Source organism: Myotis myotis, unplaced genomic scaffold (genome assembly GCF_014108235.1).
Source record: "Myotis myotis isolate mMyoMyo1 unplaced genomic scaffold, mMyoMyo1.p scaffold_m19_p_19, whole genome shotgun sequence".
In the NCBI taxonomy this organism is placed as follows: domain Eukaryota; kingdom Metazoa; phylum Chordata; class Mammalia; order Chiroptera; family Vespertilionidae; genus Myotis; species Myotis myotis.
In genome coordinates this window covers 23,399,434-23,424,038 of record NW_023416323.1, presented here as the reverse complement: position 1 = coordinate 23,424,038, position 24,605 = coordinate 23,399,434, and the positions used below count along the sequence as shown (strand labels likewise).

The 24,605-nt window shown below is 42.4% G+C and overlaps 1 long non-coding RNA gene across 1 annotated transcript in view; it reads right to left on the bottom strand.

Moving 5' to 3' along the window:
• Positions 1-17,784, bottom strand: part of LOC118674080 — a 43,261-nt gene extending 25,477 nt beyond the window's left edge. The window contains exons 1-2 of the long non-coding RNA XR_004973570.1: positions 17,704-17,784; positions 11,795-11,893 (exon numbers count right to left, since the gene is read on the bottom strand). This is a non-coding gene — a long non-coding RNA (uncharacterized LOC118674080). The remainder of the gene's footprint in view (positions 1-11,794; positions 11,894-17,703) is intronic.
• Between the last annotated feature and the right edge of the window lie 6,821 nt (positions 17,785-24,605).

Sequence of the window (24,605 nt, the reverse complement as noted above, 5' to 3'; positions counted from 1 at the left end):
ATAATTCTTTTTATTTATTTCTTTACTTGCCTTCTCCTTGTCAGCCTTCCAAGAAATGATAAAAACTCAACAAGGTCAAGAATTGTGTTCATCATTCCTGACCCATAGTAGCTGCTCAATAAATGTCTGTTGAATGATTGCATAAAATAATTACACAGTATATTATCACAAGTAATGGGAAGGCATCACACAATCAAATACATCAGATCCTTTGTTCATGTACCATTTTATAACCAGGAGATAATATATTTTTTAATTTATTTTTATACCAATATAAGATTTCAACATTAGCTCTATAATTTAAGTTCTTTTGCTGCTAAAAGAAATAGGTCCTCCTCCTTATCCTGGAATATAATTTACCATAATACTTATTCTATAGTATAGAATAATAAATCTCATTTCTCCCAATGGAACTCAACTCCTAGAGACTAATACTGACATCAGCAACAAAGAAGAGACAGTTTGAAGAAGCAGATGTGGCTATTTTAGAAGAAAATAAAGTCTACATTCTGTTTTAACTTTGCAAGTCTCGAGAATTCTTTCATGACAATACACTGAGAACTACTTCATGAAAAGAAATAGCCACAGAGGAATATGGCTTTAATTGCCTGAAATGCTGCATTAGCTAAAATGAAACAGCTGTGATCACATTCTGGGGTAAAAACCATTGTTCAAAAATGAGTTCTATTAAAGATCACTCCAATGAGGAGTCTGGCTATCTAAAACCAGGCACACCACTTCCTGGACCACCCATTGTTCTTAGGGTAACAGTGATTCCAATTTGGGGGGCATCTGGGTTGGAGAAACGTTGTCTGTGCCATAGGGCACAGGACTGCTTGATAGACTTTTCTATTTCCCCTAAATACACAGCTCAAGTTACTCAAAATTACTCAGCAAAACAAATTCCTTTCATATTTCTGTAATCCCAGGACACAGGAAAGGTGCTGGGCGGGCAGCAGGGGCTTCCAGAGTCCCATCTCACTGCAGGATGAAAGAAGAAGCAGACTCTGTCCAAGGGCTTCCTAAGGAATCTTTGGGAACATATTTGGTCCCTGAAAAGAAAAGAATCTTCAGGGTGATGGTATTTGGTATTTCTCAGGCTCAGAAACCACCTTGAGATAATGCTGAAGTCATAGAAAAATCCACAGAAAATTCATATATACACATTTTTAACGCAAAGTTGGAAGTCTTGCTTCCAGAAGCTCTGTAAACACCCTAAAATTATCCCAAACCACAAACTAAAATGCTGGGGCAGGGCCTGAGATGCAGAAAGCCGAGAATTCAAATGTTTTTTTTCACCAGCCTACATCCTCTATCAACATGGATAACTCTGCCACGCACCAGTCTCACCTCTAAACCTTCCACTGGTCCATTTGCAGACTTTGAAACTTGCGATCGTTATCCAAGCAAGTGGATGAGCAGAAGAGAAAGACTGAGAAAAGAGGAATAGAAGGCTACTGAATTTCTAAATTTCTGTTTTGTCTAATCCTACAGTCTTAATATTCTATTTCATTGACCTCACAAGCCAGTTGTTATCCAAGTTAAGTGTGCCTAAAAATCAACCTGGGAAGGTTACCTTAAAATGCCACTTTCTAAGTCTCACCTGGCTTCTGACTCAAAAGGATTCTGTAGTTTTTATTAAACACCCTGGTATATTTGGAAGCTGAGGGTCACTCAAACCACAATTTCAGTGGTTTTCTGTCTTGTTTCTCAGTGTCTAAGACATCTCAGTGTTTCAGGATCCAAACTACATATTCGTTTTATATCCAGAAGTGCCTGAGAATCATCAACTACTGGTGATTAATTGATGAATCTTAATTCCACCTGCAAACTTCCTTTTGCCATGTAATGAAATACATTCTTGGTGTGACACCGGGGGAGAAGGGCAGGAGGCACCAAAATCTTTCCTACGGCAAAGGCCACCTCTTCTGGCCATCCTTCAAGACCCCCCTTCCCCAGGATGTCTCCCTAGCAACTTTACCCCTAAGCCCACAATGGCCCCTTTCCAAATTTCTGCTCCACCTAGTTTAACTATTTTGTGTGACTATGAAACAGAGATAATGTCTCCCGGCTTGTTCTCTTGCTGTTTCTTATTTCTTCTTATCCGCCACCTGATTGCTAGTTCTTTGAGAGCAAGAAAATGCTTTAAACGCCTCTTCACCCCACACAATATACAACCAATCATGAGCGTATGAGTAGGTGCAGCAGCTATTGCTTTTGCCTACCCAGCATTTATTCCCCGCTTCTCCCCATTCTTGTAACCCTATCTCTGTTTCCCTTTGGAGAATTACCCTCCTCTGACCTATGCCCATTTGTTTAAGATGGGGCTAACTCTACTCCTTTTTCAAAAAAAAAAAAAATATTTTTTATTGATTTCAGAGAGGAAGGGGGAGAGAGATAGAAACATCAATGATGACAGAGAATCATTGATTGGTTGCCTCCTACACGATTGCCTACTGGGATGGAGCCAGCAACCAGGCATATGCCTCGACCGGGAATCAAACTGTGACCTCCAGGTTCATAGGTCCACGCTCAACCACATTGAGCCACCGCAGCCAGGCTAACTCTACTCCTTGATGTGGGCACATGATCTAAGCTGGGCCAATGACATTCAGTCCCTGAACTTTTGCAAGTATCTATAACCAAGGAAATGAGAAGTTTCTTTCTGTGTAAGTTGCTGGGACTAGTGAGCTTCCACAGTCAATTTGTCACCACTAGGGGGAGAGCTGCTCAAGAATGGAGCCACACAGATGCAAGCAGGGCTGAGAGACACAGAGACAATACCCTGGCTGAGTCCTGGAGACCTGGCTCTTGGATTCAGCCAGACCAGAAGCTAGCCCCACCTCCCAAACTTTTCAGCTCTACATATACACAGCTAATAGTATTTGAGCCAATTAAGTGTGTTTCTACCACTTCAACCAAGAGTCCAGATTTATTTAACGCTTTATAAATAGTGATTGGTTGAATTAATAGTCATTGATTTAGGACATATTGCGTAGATTTGGGTTCTGTAAGCCCACAAAATATCTTTTTGTAGAAGAAGGTTAGTTGTTTAACTTCTGTCTTTGGCAAAGCAGAGTGGTAAAGCTATGGCCTTCGGCACTAGATTGAATGTGGATCCCACCTCTGCCACAGACGAATCGTGTGACCTTGGGCAAGCTACTTAGGAACCTTTAAATAGGAGAAGACCGAAGTAAACAATGTGCATTGTTACTGGAAGATCATTTTTATCCAGATGATGGGTTGCAGGGTGGAGAGACAGAGGCGGGAAAGCATGACCAAGTCCAGGTGATAGTGGATGAGGGTATAGAGCAGCAGTTCTCAACCTGTAGGTCGCGACCCCTTTGGGGGTCCAACGACCCTTTCACAGGGGTCGCCTAAATACATCCTGCTCATCAGATATTTACATCACGATTCATAACAGTAGCAAAATTACAGTTATGAAGTAGCAACGAAAATAATTTTATGGTTGGGGGTCACCACAACATGAGGAACTGTATTAAAGGAACTGCATTAGGAAGGTTGAGAACCACTGGTATAGAGTAAAGCATCGTGACTAAAGCAGTGTCGCTTGGGATGCAGATCACAGAAGAGATTGCAGAAACCCTCAGACTCCGTGGCAAACTGAATGTGGGATGTGGGGAAAGCGAGGAGCCAAAGCTCCTGGAAACTAGTTCAATTCTTCTCACCTTGAGGCATCAAAATAAAGGTGGTGGCAGTGCTCTTACATGCTGGGCAACCAGTTGAGCTATGACAAACGTCTTCTTAGGAAGGACGGCACTCGGGGCATCATTACAAGTATAGCAGGCATCTAACTAAAAGCCTACAGTGAGAATATCCCAAGAAACCAGAAACACCAGTCAGAAAGGATATATGCACCCCTATGTTCATAGCAGCACAATTCACCATAGCTAAGATCTGGAAACAGCCTAAGTGCCCATCAGCAGATGAATGGATTAGAAAACTGTGGTACATCTACACGATGGAATACTATGCTGCTGTAGAAAAGAAGGAACTCTTACCATTTGCAACAGCATGGATGGACCTGGAGAGCATTATGCTAAGTGAAATGAGCCAGTCAATGAAGGAAAAATACCACATGATCTCACTCATTTCTGGATAATAAAGACCATTATAAACTTATGAACAAAAATAGATACAGAGGCAGAGCTGCCTCGAACAGACTGTCAAACTGCAGCAGGAAGGCCGGGGAGGGTGGGAGGGCAGGAGGGGGGTGGGTAAGAGATCAACCAAAGGACTTGTATGCATGCATATAAGCATAACCAATGGACATAAGACACTGGGGGGTAGGGGAGGCCAGGGGATTGTCAAGGGCGGGGGGGAAAAAAGAAGACATATGTAATACTCTTTGTAATACTTTAAGTAATTTAAAAAAAAAAAAAAAAAAAAAGCCTACAGTGAGAAAGTGTGCCCACTCCTTGGGCAGGTACCAGACCAGAAGCGCCCCGCACACTTGCTCTGCCCCGCGAAGAATTTCTCAGCACCTGCAGGGTTTCTGCTTCTGACCAGTGCTGAGAACTGCCCGCCGCGTGTGCAGCATCCCTGCAAATCCCGACCCAACTCCTCATTCTGAACCAGCCGGGAGTTTGGCTGACTCCTTGTAAGTAAACACTCTCATCTCAGCCTCGATGTTTGGAAACCGTGGGCTCCCGCTCCAGCCGCGCTCTGCCGGGCTGCGCGTCACGGATGCACCACCCTCCCGATGCCCCGCCACGCGTCTGCGGAGCGTCCCCTCGCACGTGCGGCAGGAGGATCTCCGCGACACGCACGTCAGGCCACCTGGCTTCGGTGTGTTTCATGTCGCCAGCCGACTTTGGTCTATGGAGGAGCTGACTTTTCAAGGGGAAAACACCCCTTCTGGCTGAGCCGCGGAGTCCCAACGCGGCTAAACGTCTCCCCCTAGTGGACCCTTCACTGAGACTTGTAGTCATTCAGAGCCGGAAGCACAAAGACCCTCCCCGCTGGGAGCTTTTGAATTTCACAGTCAAGAAAGGGCACACAATGCAATACACAGATGATGCATCACGGAACTGTGCACTTGAAACCTATATAATCTTATTAATCAATGTCACCCCAATAAATTTAATTTTAAAACGGCACTGAAAAACAAACAAAAAAAATGTACATTGCCAATTGTGTGCAGCCCGCCTTGTATATTTTATAATTAGGTCAGTAGAAAATAAATGTTATTTGACATCACTTGAAACTCAACCAAGATGTCATTCGGTGGGTGGATGGATCAATACATAAACTGTGGAACATCCAGACAACAAACTCTTAAGCAGCTAAAAAGAAATGAGCTATCAAGCAATGACAAGATATGGAAAAACCTTAAATGTATGACTAAGTGACAGAAGCCAACCTGAAAAGGCTTCATGGTGTGTGATTCCAACCACGCGATGATTCTGGAAAAGGAAAAACTATGGAGATGGTAAAAACAAACAAACAAACAAAATCAGTAGTTGCCAGGGACTGGGGTGAGGGAGGGATGAATATACAGAGTATGAAGGATCTTTATGGCTATGAAACTATTCTGTATGATACTGTAATGGTGGACGCAGGTCATTACACATTTGTCCAAACTGTTAGAATGTACTCCACCCAGAATGGCCCCCTAATGTAAACTATGGACTTGAGTGATGATGTGTCAATGTAGGTTCAGCGATTGTAACACATGAACCACTCTGGTGGGCAATGAAGATGTGGAGGAGATGGCAAGTAGCAAGGGGAGGCCTGGGGGCTAAATGGGAGAGCTCTGTACTTATTGCTTAAGTTTTCTGTGAACCTAAAATGGCTCTAAAAAAAAAAAGAGGCTGTTTTTAAAATAGGAAATAAAAGACATACACATATAACTGGATGGACAAATGAATAAAATACAGAGGGAATCCTATTCTGGACATGTTGATGCTAATTAAAAAGATGTAGACCCTTCCCAGTCCAGCTGTGATCTGGGACCACCAGGATCAGCACCGCCTAGGGCAGGGGTGGGCAAACTTTTTGACTCGAGGGCCACAATGGGTTCTTCAACTGGACCGGAGGGCCGGAACAGAAGCATGGATGGAGTGTTTGTGTGAACTAATATAAATTCAAAGTAAACATCATTACATAAAAGGGTACGGTCTTTCTTTTTTTTAGTTTTATTCATTTCAAACGGGCCGCAGTTTGCCCTCGGCTGGTCTAGGATCTTTTTTTAGAAATCTAGAGTCTCAGGCCCCACCACAGAACTGCTGGATCCGAACCTGCATTTTAACAAGAACTCTGGAGTGATTTACATTCATATGTAAGCTGCGTTGAGGTACAATGTATAGTCCCTGCCTTCAAGTTGCTTTCAGCCTACTAAACCCTTGGGGGGGTGGGGGATGTCTCTGGTATAGTTTGAAATAGAAAGAAAAGCAGCAATGTGGTTAACAGTAATGAACTTCACCCCTTTGATTTCACTTCTCAGCTCCTTTATCCACAAGTTTCTCCCACCTGAGTTGTCGTGATCCCTTCTCCATGAGCATAGGTTTTGCTAAATTTTAGTCAATATCACTGGGAACCTCCCATATACCAGGCACAGTGCTAGACACAAAGCGAGGACACTTCTGTGAAGACGCATGCAGAAAAGAGAATAGGAAAACACGACTTATCTGTCTCCTCTATTAGAGTAAATATGATACTTGGAGCAAGAAAAGGGTCTTCTTGAAGGGGCTAAGAGAAAGTGACAAACTACATTTGTTCAGCGGCCACCGGGTGCCAGGCACTATTTGTTATGGCATTTACTTCTCACAACGATTTCACGGGATGAGAATTGTTTTCCTCATTTACCCGATAGAGAAACTGAGTCACTAAGTAGTTTAGCAATTTGCCAAAGGTCTTACAACTGAAAGCAGCCAATCACCACAGATCACTGGGCCCCAAATCTGATCACTTCCTGTCTGCTGTACTTCTAGTGTATAATTCGGTGTTGTACAGCTGCTGTGAATGTCCTGGCAACCGTACATCCCCGGGAATATGAAGAATTTCTGAGGAGGGAATCTCATTTTCTATGAGATGGGCAGGGAAGGGGTTGGACTAATCGCATCTAGTTGCTATGGGGCAGGGAACCACCATTTTAGAGTTGGGTTCTGTTCTAAGTGAAACTTCCTAGATGGAAATGCGTTCCTTCTCACACTGCAGATTCTGAATGTGGCAATGGCTCCTGTCTTGAGCACTATATTGAGGACTGAGAGAGCATGCAATAGGGGGGGAAAGTGATTTTTCAAAAATGCAAATCCAATCACAGAAGTCCTTTGAGTAAAACCCTTCCATAACTTTCCAATGCCCTCAGGCCATGGTAAGGATGTGGGTCTCTTAGCCCTACCACCTACCATAATAGCCTTCTCTCAGCCACTCCTCTTTTATTTATTTTTTTTAATTCCAGCCACACGTACATTCTTCTGTTCACTCTTAAATTTGTAATCTCTCCTGTCACAGGACCTTTGCACATGACCTTTCCTCCTGACTGCTTCATCTGAACAACTCCTCCTCTCCCTTCAGACTTCAGATGAAACACTTCTTCCTCAAGGAACATGTCCTGATCTCCCCAGCCAGGTGCTGAGCCTCCTGTTAGGCACACTCATCACACAACATACCACTCCTTTGAAATACCCGTCACATGTCTAACTGAACTACTCTCTCCATGATTACTTATGGCCACTGCCCTCTCTAGATCTGCAATGTCCAGTATAGTAACCACCGGTCACAGATGGCTATTGAGCACTTGAAATGTGGCTATGATGGAGAAATTGAATTTTAAATTTTCTTTCATTTTAATTAGTTTAAATTTAAAAGCTAGTGTTTGATTTACCCAATGGAAATTTCAAAAGCTTGGAACAACCTGAGTATGTGAATCTACTTTTCAATTGTATATTTTATGAACTCTAAATATAGATCAACTATTTCCAGAAATTTAGCATCTTAATTGAGATGTGCTATATGTGTGAAAACCACACTAAATTTTGAAGACTCAGTATGGAAAAATAATGTATAATATCTTATTAATAACTGTATATTGAGTATATGCTGAAATGATAATCATTTAGAGATAATGGAAACAAAATATATTAACAATAGTTTATTAAATTAATAAGTTTATGAAATTAACAGGTTAATTTCTCCTGTTTTTTTATACTTTCTAATGTGAAGCCTAGAAAACCTAAATTATATATGCAGCTCACATTATATATTTATTGGACTGTGCTGCTCTAGACTGTAAGGAAGGTCCTTGAAACTGGAACCAGGTATCTATTTAACTGTTTTATGCTCAGTATTTAGCATAGTATCTGGCTAATAATAGGTGTTGAATTAATATTTGATTGACATTTGAATAAATGAATAATTATCCAATACCTGTCAAGGTTAAGAAGAGAGGATGGCACATGTGCCCTATGTTTTCTAACTCTGTGCTTTTTTTGTCTTTGCCTAGCATACAGCCTTGAAAATAATGATAATAACTACAACTATCCTTCTTAGTTACTTACTATGTGCAAAGCACCTTTAATTGATCTCAGATTTGTTGTAAAAATTAGAGATAATGTTTGTGGAGGAACTTGTGCAAAGCCATTATTAATAGACACCGTTTACTCTATGCTTGCTTATGAATGAGTAAACAAACTTACAAAGCCCAGCAAAAGTCAGGAGAAAATATTTCTAGGTCTCTGTTGCCTTGAACATGAATATGAATCCAGTTTTATCAAAACTGCTTGCCCCAGCTTAGAAAGGCGTGTAGGGATTTTTAAGTATAAAATCTTGGAATAGAAACAAGGAAAATATTCTATTGACAAGAAAGTAGGTTGCTCAGGTTACAACCATTAAATTAGATTTAAAACGCTGAAGACACACTTGCCTTCGGGAGCTTGAGATATGGTCCAGGCCGCACTCCCGCTCATCTGCGATTTAGCCAAATAGCCTCCAAAAGGACCACAAAGCCAGATTAATTAGAAATAGATCAAGCTCTATGTTCTTGGGCTGTACAACCTTCCAGGCCAATTTTCTAAGCTTCCAAGCTCAAGAAAATACACTTTGTATTTGGCCACACGCTTTGCTCTCAACTTAAAAACCCATATGTATATTTTAATGTCAATTTAATCCATATGGTTCAGATTATTTGCATTAGATTCATCAGAAGCAATTTTTGAAAGAAGCTACAATTTAATAACTTCCTCCGTGTGCTGCGCTAGACTTGAACTCCTCCCTGGGTTCCTCCAACAGACTGTGCTGGATGGAATTTGTATTAAATAAAGGCAACATGGAGATGGGGAGCTGGGACCCTGAGGCCCGACCGCCGAGGGTCAAATCCCTACCACACTAGTTCAGATGTGTTTGACTTCGGGTTGACTTTCCTTGTCTATAAAATGGGTCAAGAGTACATCTCCTGAGGTTATTGTAAAGGTTCACCAAGTCTATGTAAAGCAATTATAGAAGCCTCACTGTGTGCCTGGCACTATTTTAACCATTAGCTATTATTGTGACTACACTGATGCTGCAAGTGACAGACAAATAACTTTGGAATGGCTTGTACAGGTACGTTTTTTTATCTTACACATAAACACAGATAGTCCAGGTCTGGCATGTGATCCCACCTCACCAAAACCTGATTCTCCCTACCTGCTGCTCCACCTGTCGGCACACAGTTCTCCCTTCCGATCCAAGAGGCCAGGAGGAGGGAGGAAAGAGGAGAAAACCACACATCCTCCCTTGAAGAACACTCGCTAGAGGTTGTGCACACCACTTCTGCTTACGTCCCATCGTGTGTAGTCTTAAAGGAGACTAAGAAATGTAACTTTTTAATTCTGTTATTATTTAGTCTATTATTACTACTGTAAAAAAATGGAAGAACAGATATTAGGGACAATTGGTGGTCTCTGTCACTGAGTCATGGGGGGAGACCAAAAGCGCCACCTGGACCCAGGATACATTCCACATGGAGATCTTTGGATAAGGGAATGTGGTTTAAGGAAACTACATCTTTAACACAGTACTCAGCCGACTTCGCATTCTGTTGGCTTATAAATCTCATAAATATATGCTGAATAAAATACTAAATAAATGTTTATTCTAATTATTGTACAAAAGTGACCGCAAACCTCTTCTCTCCACTCTCACCAGAATTCTATCCGTGGAAGGTTTCGGATGCTTGTGGATTTAGAAAGAAAAGGAAGAGCTGGCAACGTAGAATCCTGCTTCAGTTTGTTTGCTTAAAAAAGGCTCCTCCAACACCCAAACGCAGTCCCATTCCAAAGCCCCGCTCCAGCCCTTTCGCCTGCATCCTGGCCGAGAAGTGATGACACCGCAGCAGGCTTGGGGTGCTGCCCCAGAAACTGCCCGCGCCCCACCCCGTCTGAGCCTCCACAAATAAAAGATGTTGACAAGACAGACTCAGATAATAGGAAACATATTTTTGGCTGGTGAATTCGCTTTTTGGTCAGACTTGAAGACTGTAGCAGATACTCTGGGAGCCTCCCCAGCATCCTACCCCACTCTCTCCTCTGAACAGAACTGTATTTCCCAGCCTTGTGGTTCAGTTCGGGATTGGCTTAAGTCAATCAACGGATCCAACACCGTGTCCACAATAATTATCTCAGAGCTGGGCATGTGATCGGATAAGTTGTGAAGGAAGACGAGGGGACCGTGGAGAAAGAACCTTCAGTTGATGCTGACTATTCTCTTGGGATCGCAAAAAAATATTCATTGGATTACTAGCCTATATTACATAGAAACTAGAGTGCCAAGGTGAAAAAAAACAGCGCAGAATGGCATTGTTGAGTCAGTGGATTGAACCTTACCTAAAGCCCTTCATGCCTTTGGGCTTGAAATTCACAAGCCAGTAAATTCTCCCTGTGGCTTAGGCCTCCTGAGTTGGGGTTTCTGTTAAGTCCTGTTCTGATGGACACTGTCATTCAATGAAACCTGGAAATATTTAACACGAGACAAATGAACCAGGAAGCCAAAACCAAACATCTCTCATATCTGCCATACCAGCATTGAAACACTGCCCTACCAATTTATCACTTGGGTGAGCACAGGCAAGATGTCTGAAGAAAGCACGAGACTTAGTTTCTAAGTCAGGAAATTGGGGATAGCTATAGGGATAACTATATTGATCTCACAGGACTGTTGTGTGTGTAATGCCATCCAACACAAATGAAATTGCCCAGAACCAAGCCTATTTCCCCGACAGAGAAATCGATAAAGACACAATAAAGTCACAGACAAAGGGAGAAGTAAGATTTATGTTTACTGAGAACTAAGTTGTGTATGAAGAGTGTCTCTAATTGGGTATGATGAATGTCCACGCAGGCAAGGAGGAAGACGGACAGACCCTGATGAACAGCCGTGAACCCAGACTTCACATCACAAAGATGATAGAGACCCCAGACATTCCCCAAGTAAAATTTACATATAGTTAAAAGAAAATTTCTTATGATATACCTCTGTCGGTTTTGACAAATGCATAGAGTTGTGTAACCACCATCACACTCGAGGTATGGACAGTTCCATCATCCCCAAGTTTCCTCATGCTCCTTTGAAATTATCCCCGAATCCTACCCCCAAAAGAGCAACAAACCACTGACCTGTTTTCTGTCCCTGCAGTTTAACCTTTTCCAGGATGTCATATAAGTGGAATCATGTATTAGGTAGCCTTTGAGTCTGCTTCTTTCCCTTAGTATAGCGCATTTAAAATTCATCTATGCTGGGGTATAAATCATACTTTGTTTTTGTTGCTACCCATGAACATTTCATTAAAGCCTACCTTCTTCTTCGCTGTATACTCCACAGGATGATGGCTGTGGGCACAGACCAGTTTCCAGTTATCATTTTCATGCCTCCAAATTTGTATATATATCTGGAACTGTTGGAGGAAAACAAGCATGTTAGAAGAAGAGGAAGAGAGAGCCAAGATCTTTAGATATCTCTTTCTCTCTCTCTCTTTCTCTCTACCTCCCCCCCCCTCCCTCTCTGCCTTCCTCTCTCTACCATGTGAGAACACAGTGAGAAGGTGGCCATCTGCAAGCCAGGAAGAAAGCTCTCTCCAGAAACCAGCCCTGCCAGACCTTGATCTGGGCCTTCTGGTCTCCAGCGTCTGTGAGAAGACAGATTTCTGTTGTTTAAGTCACCCAGACAGTGGTTCTGTATCATGGGAGGTATCCAGCAGACGAATACAGAATGACCAAGAAGAAGACCTGGAGCTGGTAATTAGTGAGGTAAGTGTGGTTCCAAACATCTGTTTCTTGTGTGTGTGTGTGTGTGTGTGTGTGTTTCTTGAGGATGAAGATAATCTTCCATGCAGGCTCACTATGAAGACTGAACTACATGGATAATATATGCAAATTGTTTATCACCTTGACACCTGGAAATGCTCAATATATGGCACTTCTTACTGGCCAGCTTGGTCCATCCCTGCATCTAATGTCCCTAACATATAGGACACTCAGGAAATATTTGCAAAAAAATAACTGAAATGTAATTGGACATGCTAAGGGACAGCTAGGCATTTTAATTTTTAAGTTGTATAATGAAGTAGTTGATGCAAAAGGATGTTTCTGACATCTGACACCATTATTTTCTGTTGACCACAGCCTAAACAGGAAAGAATCCTATAGTAGTCATTTTCATTTTAGTATAAGCTGATTTCATTTAGTATAAGCTCCTTGTAGCATAAAGTCTCTACAATAAGATGGAAAATATTGGTGGTGGGGGAGGAGGGAGGAATGGGAAGTATAGACAATGAGGTGCTTTCTTTTGCAACTAAAGTCATAACTGGTTCTTCTCAAGGCTCTAATGGAAACCAAAGGTAACGAGGTATGAAAAGAGTGTCCTGCCTCTTGGACTTCACAGCTCCCTTGGGGAACGGGGTGGGGATAGGGAAATAGTGAGTGTGTTGGCTATCCTTTGATAGCCATGGTGGTGTTCTGGGGACAGCTCATTCCAGCCCTTGAGAGCCAACTGTGGACTTTTCTTCCCAAGCTCACATTCAGTGATACCATGTTGGTAGTTTGAAATTGGCCATGGTGGGAGTGTTTACACCACAGAAATTGGCAAATGCTATAAAGCAGGGCTTCCCTCACCCTCTGCAGAGCCAGTTGTCACACATTTACCAGCACACCACTGAGTCCATGGCCCAAGCGTACTACTGCTTCCCAGGGGAGGCACAGGGAGCAACTGGACTGCCATTCAGAAATCTCTGAGAAGGTTAAAAAATGGAGAGCAGGGGTTTAGGATGAATGGACCAAGAAAATGATTCAAGAAAGTTAAGGAAGCCAAGAATTTGGAGTTTGGATACAAGACCTTTTCTTATCTTTCACCATTTTGGAAATGCAGTGGCCATTTGTGACCCGGTTCTGAGAATTAAACCATGTGTGGTATTGAGAAAATTATCCTCACAGATGCTGACTGTACCTTTTACCCTACCGACTTCTCTGCTAAAACTATTACTCCCAATAAAAGTATTAAGAATGTGTGCAAAAATTTAGTCTTCAGGAGGTACCCCACAGCATTCATTATCATGCAGTATAATTTGGAACCACCTAATGTCCCACAACGGAAATTCTGTTTAACTTTATTATAGTGGGTCCATGTAAGTGGATACTCTTCAGCCTTTAAATACTCTTCTAACATTTGATTTTTAGTGTTATGGGAGAAGAGATGCAATAAAAAGTGAGAGAGCAAGTTCTAAAGCAGAATAATTTCAATGATGACAGTTTTATAAAATACTGGGGGCCCAGAGCACGAATTCATGCACCTTGAAAGGAACTGTGGACCGTGAGGCTGTGGTGGACACAGGGGCAGATCTTGGCCCAACCTCTGCGCCCCCGCTTGGTCCCTCCCGCCACGGACCCAGGTCCCCTCACTGCCAGCAGTCCCGCTCCCGCCACCACCGCTCCCACACACTGACGATGCCGGCCCTGCCCTGCTCGCACCCACAGATGACACGCAGCAATTGGGGCCAGCAGCAGGTGCAAGCGTCGGGTGGGATTGTGGCGCACGGGAGCAAAGAATTTTCAGTAACCACCAGAGGCTCACCCCAATGACAGTGACCGGTGCTCTACCTTGGTCTGACACCCCGGCTCACCTGCTCCACCCTCCCACCATGGCCAATGCCTGCCATGTTCCGTGCTCTGCTGCCTGCTGCCAACGCCCACCATGTTCTGCATGCGCCTCCTAGTGGTCAGCGCACATCATAGCAACCGGTTGTTTCGCCATTTGGTCTATTTGCAATATATATATATTTATATATATATGCCTTGCCCTGGTCAGGTTAGCTCAGTTGGTTAGAACGTCATCTCCATAAACCAAGGTTTTAGGTACTATCCCCGGTCAGGGCATATACAAGAATCAACCAATGAATGCATAAATAAGTGGAACAACAAATCTCTCTCTCTCTCTCTCTCTCTCTCTCTCTCTCTCTTTCTCTCTCTCTCCCCCTTTCTCTCTGAAATCAATCAATAAAGGTTATAGAGTAGTAGAGTAGTTAACTTTGAGTGAAGGAGTTAATTGTAACTTTTCTGTTTTACATTACTTTTTGAAATAAGAAAAAAAGAAATACTATTTTTTAAAGTCATTTCTCCACCTAGATAATCTGATAAGTTAAAACAAAAAAAATTGTTTATCTATATAAAAGTAAGGCTACTTTAATTAATGAGATTTAATAACCATTATGCCTAATAGGCAACATAGCAAAAATTATGAAATCGTTTATTGTACCTGAAACAACTATTACTATTCTTTCCCTCCCTCCCTTTCCCATCTTCCTCCTCCTTCTCCTCTTTCTCCTTCTGATAACAATAACATTGACTAAGCATTTTCCATGTATCAGCTATGGTGCCAGGTAAATGAGACACATTAACTCATTTATTCTTAAAAACAAACAAACCACGAACGTATGAAATAGTTACTATTTCCCATGTAAATACCATAGTACATCTCCATGTAACAGATGCAAAAACAGAAACAGTCAATAACTTGTCCAAATCCTCATAGCCAAATAAGTGCCAGACCCAATATCAAACCTTTGTTAATAGAATCACGCATTTGATGCTGAAACAAATAATGAAATTAATGCTTGTCACTCATATGGTCAAACCTTTTGAAAAAATGGTAGGCTCAACATTGAAAATGTTAAGACAGATTCACAGTTTTAGTCCGATGAATTCCTTGGCTGTGGTAATAAACAGTCTGGGAGACTAAACAGCTGCAATGCAATGACCCACACTGGGTGCTCACTCCAAACACGAAGGAACTTTTCACCTATAAACTCCCAACGTGACTGAGAGGCAGTCAGTAGAGTTTGACTTGGTCAGGCCATCCCTAACCACTGAGCGCCTCAGGAATCCAGGGCTCCGTGCGTAGGTTCTGGGGACACAGCAGCAGCAAACAAGGTGAGCACAGGCTCTGTCCCCGTGGAGTATGCAGACTTACAAGAAAGAGCGAGGAACTCAGTCAGCAAGATGCTGCCAGGATGGAGATGCACGGGGTTCCCTGTGAAGCTGCCACGCTCCCTTTGACATGATGGGCACACTCATAGCTACATTCAGTCACAGCTTAATCTTATCCTACTTTTTTTAAGAAAGATGACAGCTTTAGCAACATTTTTTCTCTCCTTCTTTATCTTGACATCTGCTCTTCCATATCTTTGTGAACTGATTCCAAGTGTTCATACTCAACAAACTAAAAAAGACCAGGACTACTGCCAAACACCTCTGAGCACTAGTCCAGAGTGTGAGACCTGGCAAGACTAGTGGTGAGGTGGCTGCAGTAGTGGCATTTCCAAGATTCCTCTTGAAGGAAATATTAACCCTCCCACTGCTCGGCCCCTGTTCCTTTAATAAAAGCACTTTGCTTCCTACCCAGTAGTAGATTTCCGGGAACCGCCCTGACACACACACCCCTCAAGGTACCCACGGATTGCCTTTTCTCCGTAGAGAGGGAATTGTTCCGTGAGATGTCTGGGGGACTTATGCTCTTCCCTTCGAGATAATATGAGTGTTACCCAGCAGAGGGCAGGATTGCACAATGCACCCTAGCTCCTCTCCTGTTAGAATAAACTGAAGAGAGAAGATGGCATGAATAGATTTCCAGCATCAGGGCAGATCAAAGCACAGAACAAATGATTGGCTGTGTGCTTAGAGAAGACAGCAGGAGAAACATTCTGGGCTGGGAGTCAATGTGTGTGGGTCCCAGTGTGGGGAGTCACTTCACTGATAGGTCTCTTTTGTGCCAGTCTCAGCCTATGGATAACCAATGCTATGGCTGGGCCAGCCCTTGTAGTTCTTATTATGACCACAAGACACCTTCAGCCATAACTATCAGGAAACTATGGGAAAAATGAAGAGTTTCTTACTTACAAGTCCTGAAAAGTACATGGCACACCTAGGACCACACTGCGAGGGTGCAAGTAGAAAGAGAGAGAGCGGCCTGGGGTTCTGCTTTTACTGGGGTGGAGGGTGGAGCCTAGGCTATCTGCAGGTGAACTTAAAACATAAGAGTGGGAACTGAAAGCCCAGCAAGAGAGAAAACAAGCAGCCCAAATGGTCAGTTACTAAAATCAAACAAGATCTCTAAAACACAGGAGGGGTGGGGCTGGGTTTTTTTTTTTAACCTAGCCTTGAATGGCTCATAATCAAAGCTTGTCAGCACCTGCATTTTAACAACAAAAGCCAACAGTGGGAGCCTACACTTCAGGGTCTCAATTTCCCCAGCTGTACAGTACAGGCATTCTCTTGGATTACCTACCCTGCAGTTACACTCTTGAAGTTGTCATCTTTTAACATGCAAATGGAGTTTGTGATCTGGGAGTGGGAGTAAGAAGGTGAGATGACTCACACCTGGTGACTCCAAGTCTCCTCCAAATAGAGGGCAAGATTCTCCTCGGAGTCAGAGTCAGAGGCTGCTGTTGGCTGCAGTTGCAGTAACAATAACAGGCTACTATTCACGGATGTCCAGGCAGATGTAAATCACTTGACATGGACTTAATTCATTTAATCCTCCCACCTTCCTCGTTTTCCCGTGGGGGTCCAAAGGCAGAAAGAGGAAGTAAACTGCCCAGGAGTATGATGCTGGGAAATGCTGGAGCTGGGATTTGAACTCCAGAAAAGAAGCTCGCAGCTGCTCTCTGTTACCACCTTCAAGGATTTGGGGAATGGAATGAGCTGACCAAAGACAACTATGGGTCCTTATTTGGACCAAGATTAGCTCATTCGGTCACTTACTCACGTCCTGTTTCAGTAAAGGTATACCAAGTGCCTACTGTGTCCCGGGAACTTCATTAAGCACTAGAACCATTAAATGTGTGATAATGGTATCCTGTCCAGTCACCTGGTTTTCTACCACCAAGCCTGGGGGTAGAACGAATTCAACACTGACCTAGGGTTGAGGTTTTGCTGGGCAGGCACAAGTGAAAAGTGGGCTTTGGGGTGGTGGCAAAAAATCCTAGGGAGACAATTACCATGAGGTCCAGCAAAAAACATGAGTTACCTCCTAAGTTGCAGCTGGTCTAGATTTCATGCATCTGCCTTTCCCCCCCTCCAGCTTTTCCCATCACAATCCTCACTCTCTGTTGCTACATGGGCCAGTGGCACCAGAACAATGGCCAGGAGTATAAGTTCCATCATAGCTCTGCGACCCGGAAAAACCAGTCACTGTCTCCGAGTTCATCTCCCTCACCTGTAAACGAGGCTCCGTTCATCTCGATTAGTGGAATATTTTTGAACCAAGTAGAATGTTCCTGGTACAGTGCTTCAGGCTGAGGACATAGAAAACAACAATTTTGCTCCTCAAAGAGTTCACATTCTAGCACATCCTACATGTTTGTTTGTTTTTCTTGTGAGTATATAAATATTGTTTACTGCTAGTCCAGAAAGTTTTCTTTCTTTCTTCATTTTTTTTAACCATCACCTGAGGGTATTTTTTTTTTCTGGGTTTGTTTTTTGTTTGTTTTTTTATTGTCTAAAGTTTTACATAAGTCTCGATTTTCCCTAATTGACCGCTCCCCTCTCCAGCCATTCCCACCCTGGGCAAGCCCCCACCGCCCCAGTGTCTGTGTCCATTGGTTATGCTAATATGCATGCGTACAAGTCCTTTGGTTGCTCACTAACCCTCCCCCCCTCCCCTGCCATTTGTCTCTGGATCTATTTTTGTTCATCAAATTATGTTGATCATTATATCCCACATATGAGTGAGATCCTGTGATATTTATCTTTCTCCGACAGGCTTATTGCGCTTAGCATAATGCTCTCCAGTTCCACCCAGAAATCTATGCCCTTTTTATACACCAATAATGAACTCACAGAAAGATAAATGAAAAAAAAATCCCATTTACCATTGCACCAAAAAAATTAATATACCTAGGAATGAACTTAACTAAGGAGGTAAAAGACCTGTACTCAGAAAACTACAGGACATTGAAAAAAGAGACAGAAGAAGACATAACCAAATGGAGTAACATACCATGTTCATGGATTGGTAGAATCAACATCATTAAAATATCCATACTACCCAAAGCAATCTACAGATGCAATGCAATTCCCATTAAAATACCAACGGCATAGTTCAAAGATCTAGAACAAACTCTCCAAAAATTCATCTGGAATAAAAAAAGACCCCAAATAGCCACAGCAATCCTGAGAAAGAAGAACAAAGTTGGAGGGATCACAATACCAGATATCAAGCTATATTACCAAGCCACAGTTTTCAAAAACTGCCTGGTACTTGCACAAGAACAGACATATAGACCAACGGAACAGAACAGAGAACTCAGAAATCAACCCAAGTCGTTATGCTCAATTAATATTTGACAAAGGAGGCAAGAGCATACAATGGAGTCAAGACAGTCTCTTCAGTAAATGGTGCTGGGAAATTCGATCAGATAGATTTTTTAAATCTATAAAACAATGGTCCTACCTCTGACAGAAGGTTCTACCAGATACCACCTCTACTGCTACAAGTGGCCTATGTTTGGGGGTGCCTAATTTGGGCCAAACGCTATAAATTAATTCTTTTGCCTTTTTTTTTTTTTCTGGGAGGCAGAGAAGACTGATTCTGTCTTTTTAAAATATATATATATATTTTATTGATTTTTTACAGAGAGGAAGGGAGAGGGAGAGGGATAGAGAGCTAGAAACATCAATGAGAGAGAAATATCGGTCAGCTGCCTCCTGCACACTCCCTACTGGGTTATGTGTCCGCAACCAAGGTACATGCCCTTGACCGGAATCGAACCTGGGACCCTTCAGTCCGCAGGCCGACGCTCTATCCACTGAGCCAAACCGGTCAGGGCTGATTCTGTCTTTACCAGCAATTTATTTTAGTGCAGGTTCACTGTGGGAATTATAATAATTTTATAAGCCAATAACATACAGGACAATATCTCTTAATCAGCCAAATAAAGAAATAACATACTCAAAACAAATGACAAACTAATCACACTATAGTTCCAGGTAAGGGGCAATGAGGGGAATACAGTCAAAATTTTAACAGAGATGTACCTTTTTATAGGAGGAAACACTTGGGAGAGATGACACAAAAGTAAAAGCCCCTGTTGCTAGGGCACGTTGCTAGGGAACGAAGACACTGGTGTTGGCAGGAGGGCCCACTTCCTTCCTGGAGCCTCTGTTTGGCTTTTCACCACTGCCCACCAAATAGCCGCCTTGGCAGTGGCAGGAGCTAAATGCCCCAAAGGTCTCCAGAGAATTTCTAGGTTAGCAAAGAGTATTGCCCAAACTGAAACTCTCAAATAGTCCTCACAAATTCTCAGCACTGTATTTCTAGTCTGAAATGTCCCCTTGCCACAGTTGCTTCTCCACATGCTCTTATCCATATGCCCCCAGCGAGGCCCCTCAGCATCTGGGCTGCTGACTGTTTATCAATGACAACAGATGTGAAATAATGCCATCCTGGCACGACTTACTTCATTCTTATATCAAAGCAACTATTTTTTTTTTTTGTCTTTGTCCTAAAAAATTAGATTAAAAATTCACTTAAATTGTAAACAAGTGGATTTAGGAAATCATATTAAACCAATACATGAGTTATTTTTGTAACCCTTCATCACACCCCTGTACAGCAGATACAATTATTCTTCCCAATTTCCTGTTGGAAAACTGAGGATTAAAAAGATTCAGTTACTTACCAAAAGTCACATTGACAGTAAGAGGTAGTAGAACCAGGATTCCCGTACAAGCCGGTCTGAAACTAGTGCTTAGGACTGCATGTAAGCACAGAACAAGGGACCCAGCTCTCCTAGGATGTGAAAATTCAAGTCAACGATTTCAGGTGAGGCTTGTCTCCATTCTTGAGAATGAACTGTGTTGTTAGTCTTATCAATCCCTCTCCTAGAATTAAATTTCTCTAGTGACTCTTCAGTCTTTATCAAGAAAAGTTGGCTTAATAGGCAGAACTGGAATTTGAGGAAACTAGATTTCTCCAAATGGTTCCCATAACTTTTGATCCAGAGCTCTTCAACAGAGATGTGAAAAGATGTGAAATATTCATTTGATACATAGTCGAAAAAATAACACAGTTTTGTCTTGGCTAATTCATAGCTGCTGGTTGAATGATGCCATTTTTTCTCCCCCGGGCCTGCCTTGGAAATAGCACAATTATGGGAAAGGGCTGTCAACACTAATCCCTCCATCATGCACTCAAAAAGTCCCAGGGAATCTGAAATGCTAAGAAGTTCCGATCTGCTGGAAAACATCTGTAAATCACAGATCTTTTCATTTTAATGAACACAGTGGAAAGTTTCAGCTTCAACGACTTAGCAAATTCCTGAGCCATCGTTGAAGTCTTGTGTCCTTTCCTTTGCTAAGCCAAAGACTGAAACGGCCTTGAAAGTTATGTTTAAGAGTGTAGAGCCAAGATGGCTGTTATAGTTGTTAATGTTTAAAATGACACTTCAGGCACTCCAACTAACCTAAACAAACTTGAGTAGGCTATTGATCATTTTTTTAAAAAAGTTTTTAAAGTTATAATCGGTACACCATGCAATTCATTTAAATGCACAGTTGAATAATTTTTAGTAAATTTTCAGAATTGTGCCACCAGCACCACAATTCAGGTTTAAGACATTTCCATCACCCCAAAGATCCTCATGCCAGTCTGCAGTCACTCTTCATTTCCCACTCCCAGCCCCAAGAAATCCCTATTCTCCTTTCTGTCTCTAAAGGTCTGCCTTTCCTGGACATTGCATAGGTGGGCTCACACATAAAATATGTTTGCACCTGGCTTGTTCCCTGTAGCATTTTTTGAGGTTCATCCACGTTGTAGTATGTAACACAGCTTGGCTCCTTTTTCTTGCTGAATAGTGTTCCACTGTACAGATGTAGCACATGTTATTCATTCATTCACCAGTTGATGGACACTTGAGTGGCTTCCACTTTCTGACCATTATGAACAATGCTGCTATGAACATTCAGGCACAAGTCTTTTTGTGGACATGTATTTGCACTTCTCTCGGGAGGTGCTAGGAATGGAATTGCTGGGTCATAAGAGTAAATCTAGATTTAACTTGCTTTTTTTTTTTTACTTCATTTTGTGGACTAAAAAGGGCCACATGCTAACCTGACAAGCTCAGGGAAGGCCTGCATGGCAGTCTTGCAAACTTAAAGACCTAAAGTAACCACAAAGAATGGTCTGAAATGAAAACTTTAACTAAAAGCAGTTATGGTGGGTAGTCATGTCCTAGGCCGGTATTTCCCCTGACAAGATCAATTTTTACCTTAACTGAGCCTATTGTCTTCTTGCATCTAAGATAACATATCCTTGAAATGTCAGAGTAACTTGTAATGTCCCTTTTCCCTGACCCCTGGGGCACAACCAAAGGCACCTGGGCACCAGGACCAGGACTAGACCATAAATTCCTTCATTGTTATTGTTATCATGTTACTTGTTGACTGTTAACTATCCTATACTCACCTAAGTAATGTGTCTATCATTTTACTTTTTATCCAATCCCAGAGGTCCCCCTCCTCCACTTTGCCTTCTCCTGCCTCCCTAATCTATCACCAATGGATTTCATGTAACCCACTTACATCTCCTCCTTTAAGGCAAGGTATAAAACAAGGTGAAAAACCACCATTCTCCGGAGCATTATCCCAATCCGTTGAGATTCTGCTTCTCAGCAGTTGTCGACAGTTTGGCTCAAATAAACTCACAAATATTCTTTACAGGTTTGAATGCTTTTATGTCAACAATTTGTTTCACTTTCCTTTTTCTGTGTAACTTTTTAAAAAAATATATTTTATTGATTTTTTACAGAGAAGAAGGGATAGAGAGTTAGAAACATCGATGAGAAACATCGATCAGCTGCCTCCTGCACACCTCCTACTGGAGATGTGCCTGCAACCAAGGTGCATGCCCTTGACCGGAATCGAACCGGGGACCCTTTAGTCCGCAGGCCAACGCTCTATCCACTGAGCCAAACCAGTTAGGGCTCTGTGTAACTTTTTAAGAAACTGCCAAACTGCTTTCCAAAGTAGCTGCACCATTTTACCTTCCCATGCTGATCATCCTATATAATAAAAGCGTAGTTTGCAAATTGTCCCCTCGACCAGGAGTTCATCAGGGTGTTCAACCAGGGGGCAGGGCTGGCCGGGGAAAGGGAGGGAGTACCTGGCCGGCAGCCGGCAGCCACTAGGGACCCTCCCAGTGCACAGATTTTGTGTGTTGGGCCTCTAGTTTTTAATAAGACACATTAACAGCAGCATGAGTTTTCTACGTTGTTGCATTAACTCCACAATGTTGGGAATTTCAAGTATCTTTAATCCATTAGAGGCTTTCTGGTTTTAAGCTGCTTCAAACCTTGTTATTGCTCCATGGGTGTGGAGAAGTTGAAAGGGGATTATTACGTTTCTTAGTCAAGAATCCAGTAACTATATACTTAAATTGTCACCCCCACATTTGCATACTTCCTATGGTTTACAACAGCTTTCTGGCTTCTCCTACTGGCTACATGCTACTGCTATTGTGAATTCACCGACACCCCAAACCTGAGTGAGCACCCTCTTTCATGATTTCCATAGCATCCCAGGTATGCTTTTTGTTACTATATAATTTCTAAAGCCCCTACAAAGGAACTATATCTTACTCTCCTGTGTCAGCTCAGCACTCCACATAAATTTTGCCACATTGTATGTACTGAATGATATTCTATGGATCAGTGAATGAATCAATGAACACAGAATAGGCCCATCTGTTAAATATATCATCATGGTCTCAATGTCACGTAACTGAAATATGTTACAAATGCCAATAATGACAGATTCGGATTCCTGTCCAGGTAATTTCTGATTTTCCTCAAAAAATAACTAGGAACTGAACCTAGCATGGACTTAATCCCAACAGTCTACAGAAGGCTGTGAACCCTAGACAAAGGCTGTCTGCTCCATCCCTCATCGGCTTTGCGGCCTCGGTCTAGTTACTTAATTTCACTAAGCATCAGTTTCTTTATCGAAAAGCATTGCTGTGAGGATTAAATGAGATAATCCACACAAATCCCCTAGTTATTATTTTACCATGTCACCATTCTGACATTCACTGAGTATTTATTAAAATCGTTATGAACATGAGTACAGAGGCTGGTGTATTTTGCTTATAAATGCAATATTCCCTGCTGCGGGCCATCCTAAGAAGTAACGATGTATGTCACACCCCCAGAGATTTGACTTACAGCAAATAATTTCAGGCCATCAACCAACTTGCCAATTGCAGTCACTATTGAGAGGCTATGTAAAATGGAAGACCCTAAATCCAAAGGTGATGAATGACAATGAATGTGTATATTGTGTGTGCGCGCACACAGACGTCTCCACTTTATTCCTATCTCAGTGGATTCCTTTAATTTCAGAACTTGCATGCAGGGGGCCTCTTCTTTGAGAGGTTGGTGTTAGCACAACACCCATTATCAGGAGCGATGGCTTGTGTCCAGTGGTTTTACTGGCCAGGACCCAGGGGGAACCACATGGGCCACCGGAAAGCTCTTTGGAATCCTCAGCGAGCAAACCACTGCTGTGGAAATGCTGTCGCCACACATTATCCAATTTGAAAACGAAGGGGTTGCTAGGCTGCCATACATCACTGGCGTTGCATGGACCAGCGCCGTCCACAGGCAGCTACACAAGACTACGGAACTCGGAGGGGCACTGCGTGTGTGGTTATGAATGCACGCACGTTTGCAAGAAACCGCCATCTCTGGAGGCAAAATCTGATTAGACTCCTCACCTACCACGTGCTCGGCTTGGTCAAATCGTTTAGCCTTTCTGAATCTCAGTTTCCTCAGGTGGAAAGGGGGATGAAATACTTCGCCGAGTCATTATGATTATTACATACAGTAAATGTCGAACTGTCCGGCCAAATGCATGGCAAATCATAGGTGCTCAAAAGTAACAGGTGTTACTATTGTACAATGTATATGTGAATATACTTCTGCACACAAATATGCCATCATGCTAAACAAATTATTCAGCAAAACACTTAGGAATGTGAATCTTGTGACATAAACCTCCCAAACAGAAAGACAAGGAAATAAAGGTAAGTTCTCTTCCAGGTTCTCTCTGTTTAGTTCGCATAGT